The sequence below is a fragment of the Penaeus monodon genome, chromosome 1 (assembly GCF_015228065.2).
Source record: "Penaeus monodon isolate SGIC_2016 chromosome 1, NSTDA_Pmon_1, whole genome shotgun sequence".
Taxonomy (NCBI): Eukaryota; Metazoa; Arthropoda; class Malacostraca; order Decapoda; family Penaeidae; genus Penaeus; species Penaeus monodon.
The window spans coordinates 26,269,981-26,274,980 of record NC_051386.1 but is presented as its reverse complement, the minus strand read 5'-3'; the positions used below and the strand labels follow the sequence as shown (position 1 = coordinate 26,274,980).

The window sequence follows — 5,000 nt, the reverse complement described above, 5'->3', positions numbered from 1 at the left end:
GTATATATACATACAAACATGTATGTGTGTGTGTGTGTGTGTGTATATATATATATATATATATATATATATATAATATATATATATATATATATATTGCAATATGTATATATACATGCACAAAAAGAAAAAAAAAAAAAAAAAAAAAAAAAAAAATATATATATATATATATATATATACATATATATATCATTATATATCATGCATATACATATTTACACACACACGCACACATATACACATACATATATGTACATATATTTATATGAATATATGTATCTACAAACATGTATATATACATATGTATCATCTATCAATGTATCAACAGATATGTATAAATATGTATATACATACATCAATACATACCAATACATATGGGTGGGTGCTTCACGCACATGGTGATGTGAAGCGATGGTGTGGTAACCTAGATAGTGTTAAGTGCTTGCATGCCTTCTCGCTTGCAGCTTCCACCACTGGCTACCTCAGTGCGAAAAAGGGAGCAGCTTCTGCATAAGTCTCCCCTGCGAGGTCACAGCCTTTCCATCATCAAGACTTCTGCAGTGCCTCCTCATGGCCACCCATGGGTAAATGGGCACCTTGTGGTCCCAAGCTAAATTGTAGGGGATCTCGGAGCAGCAGGAGGCCCCAGAGGTACAGTGCTATGGCCCACTGGCGTGTGAACATGCTCTGGCTCCGTACCAACTCCTGCCCCCTAGCCACCCTGGGGTAATGGGGAAGCTCAGGGGAGGTGGGCCTTGCCAGTCCTCCTTCCCCCAGTAAGACCCATTGGCAACGTCCAAAATAAATGGATATGCCGGGGGGAGGGGTGTTGTCACTCCCACCCAGCAAGTAAGGTGGGTTGTGGGTCCCGCTGGGAGGGCAAATGTCGAGGTGCAGGATTGGAACGAGAGTTACTCATCCTGCCTGCGCTCCGGCAGGCGCCAACCCACCATGAAGCTTGTGGGGCAAAGCCCTAGGGGCAGAGTCGGCGGGGGCAGCAGAGGTGGCGTGCACCCAGAGTGACCACCTGAGGCTTAACCTCAGGTGTGCTTTCCGGGTAGGCGCATGGAACATCCGGTCTCTGCGGCAGGATGAGCGGTTACCTCAGCTGTCGCGGGAATTGAAGCGACTGGGAGTTGAGGTGGCTGCCCTCACCATGGCAGTCTCTGACCGATTCACAGAACTTGGCTTAGCCAATGATGTTGCTAACCTATCTGAATCCTTGGAGTCACTGATGACAGCTTTTGATGCATTTATCAATGAGGCGAAGCCCCTAGGACTAGAGGTCTCCTGGACCAAGACCAAGATTCAGGACTTTGGGGACCTGTTAGGGGAACTTGTTCAGTCAATCCATATATATTAATTACCCCCAAATTAAATTAACTTTTATCTTCACCAACACTAACAATATTGCCAAATTTCTAAAACAACCGTTGAAACGTAACTCTGAACTGAGTTCTAATGTAGTCTACTTATTTACCTGTCCTTGCTGCATCCTAGAACACAAAGGCAAATCCTTCAGGACTGGCCTCCCACTGAGTAAACCATCTTTCTCGGCAAAAAGAGAACATTCTCAAAATCACTCACACCCTTTCTGTAACACAGATTTTAGAATTCTATCCTCACACTCCTCCCGTCCTGACCTTATCATCTCAGAATCCCTGCTGATTCAGAGGATGAATCCTGTTCATGTATATACGTTATTTTTTCTCTAGATGTTTATTTTGTCTTTTTACTTTTTTTTTTTTTTCTATGTATATATTGTTCTCTTTCGTTTCTTGTACATCTATATATTTTTATATTAGAACCAGACACATTGTAATAACCATTGTCTAATTGACTTTTTGGGTTCTTTTGACAGTACTGATGATGGAGGATTTGTTATACCTCCGAAATGTCTAATAAACATGAAATTCTTCACGACTGTATTAGTCTGCCTATTCATATTTACTATACGACGCCTGAGGGGCAAATCTATCACCGTATATATATATATATTCACAGTATATATATAATATATATATATATATATATATATATATATATATATATATTATATATATATATATATAAATATATATATATATATATAAATATACTATATAAATTTTATATATATATATAATATAAATATAATATAATATATAAAATATATATATTAATAAATATAATATATCTAAAAATATAATCTATATAAATATATCTATATAAATATATATAACATAAATATATATATATATAAATGATATAATAATATATAATATAATATATAATACTATATATATATAATATATATAAAAATATATATATAAAATATAATATATATATTTATACATATAAAATTAATATTAAAAAGTAAAATGAAAGATAATATAATAGAGATATTAAATTATATTTGTATATAAATAAAAAAAATAATAGATTTAAAATAAAATAAATATAAGATTAATATTATAAAAATATAATATATATATATTATAGATATATAGATATATATAATATATATAGATATATTAATAGTATATATATATATTAATAGATATAGAAGAACAAATATAATATATCTATATATATATATATAAGATATATATATATATATATATATATATATATAAATTATAATATATATATATAATATATAAATATATATATATACTATTTTATATATATATATATATCAATTGTATATATTATATAATTATATACTATATATATTTGTATATATATCATTATATAATTATATATTTATATATATATATATATAATATATTGTATATATATATATATCTGTTTATATAATATATAATTAGTATATATATATATAATACTATATGAATATTATATATATATATATATATGTACATATATATAGATACAAATATTATATTTTCATAAATGTGTATATATTATATATATATTTATATTCTATATTGTCACAACTGCTAGATTTCTCAGGACCTTCAGCAATAAGTACCAAACTCCAAGGTCTTTCCAGATTGGCTTGTACACCTCGTGGGGAACAAGGGTATAGGGCCTTTACATGGTCGCTACACATAAAAAGTGGCAAAAATTCCTTAGTTGTCCCATGAATTTGACTTGTGTGCCCCCCTCCACTATGTGACCTCGCCTGCTTCGCTGGCTCCTCACCCTGCTGTTTTATATATATCTTGTTTTGTTTTGTGTATTGTAGTGCCTTTAGCAGTAAAACCTTGTGTATATTTCCTCTGGTGAGTCTCCGTTGACCTGACCACTCTGATTCTTAAATCAAACGCTGCCATATATATTATATGATATATATATCTACATACATATATATATGTACATATAATAAATATGTATATACATTATATATATATGTATATATTATATTACATATATATATATATATATATATATATATATATAATATAATATATATATTATATTATATTATATATATATATATATATATATTTTTTAGTACATGTACATGTACATGTACTTTTACATGTACATGTACATGTTTAGTACATGTACATGTACATGTACATTGTACATGTACATGTACATGTATATGTATATGTATATGTGATGTGTAATGTTATATATATATATATATATATATATATATATATATATATATATATGTATTTATACACATATATATTATATACTAGATATATGTATATAATATTATATACATATTAAACATATGTGTATATATATACATATATATTATATATGTACATATATCATATACATATGCATTATATATATATTATATACATACATATATATCTAATATATATATTTATTTATATAATGCATATATAATATATTTACATATAGTTATATATATTATATGTATATATTATGTATATGTATATATATATATATATATATATATATATATAATGTATATGTATGTGTATATAACAAATATGTATACATGTATATGTAATATACATATATACATACATGTCTGTAAATGTATGTGTAAATATATATATATGTCAGTATATTATATATATACATACAGATATATCTATCTATCTATCTATATATATGTATAGATATATAGATATAAAGATAGATATATGTGTGTGTGTGTGTGTGTGTGTGTGTGTGTGTGTGTGTGTGTGTGTGTGTGTGTGTGTGTGTGTGTGTGTGTTGATACTATGGGAGAAACACCCACATTGCAAAAGCAAGTATATTGAAAATGAAACTGCAGTTTTGATATCCACCTGGATTCCATCTTCAGGTATGCATTGTTTTTTTCTACCATACATACGCACACGCACGCACGCACACACACGCGTATATATATATATATATATATATATATATATATATATTATATATAATATATAATATATATAATATAATATATGTAGAAAGAGAGAAAGAGAGAAAGAGAGAAAGAGAGAGAGAGAGAGAGAGAGAGAGAGAGAGAGAGAGAGAGAGAGAGAGAGAGAGAGAGAGAGAGAGAGAGAGAGAGAGAGAGATTCATGTATTTATTGACTTATAAATATATGTGTATCTATATGTGTGTGGATGTGTATGTATATATATATATATATATATATATATATATATATATATATATATATATATATATATATATATATATATATATATTTATATATATACACATATATATTATATAAATGGGGCTGTAGTAGCCGAGTGGTTAGAGCATCTGACTCAAGACTGTCACGACGGCAATCTGAGTTTGAGGGTTTGAGTCACCAGCCGGCACGTTGTTCCCCTGGCAAGGAACTTCACCTCGACTGGCTACCATCATGGGAGTCCACAGTCCAGTGGCATGTTCCGTGCTGGTCCCAATTCAACCCCAATGAATGGGGAGGGTTGACGGCAGGAAGGGCATCCGATCGTAAAAACGTGCCAAACCAAAATGAAAGATGTGGATACAAAAATCGGCACCAGTGACCCATTATGAACATGGAAAAGCCAGTTGAAGAAGAAGAAGAAGAAGAAGAAGAAGAAGAAGAAGAAGAAG

General features: G+C 29.8%; 1 protein-coding gene across 1 annotated transcript in view; it reads right to left on the bottom strand.

Annotated features, from left to right (window-relative positions):
- The window catches only part of LOC119572249 (glyoxalase domain-containing protein 4-like), a 31,578-nt gene that overhangs the window by 5,885 nt on the left and 20,693 nt on the right, over window positions 1-5,000 (bottom strand). The gene's annotated exons all lie outside the window — the stretch shown is intronic.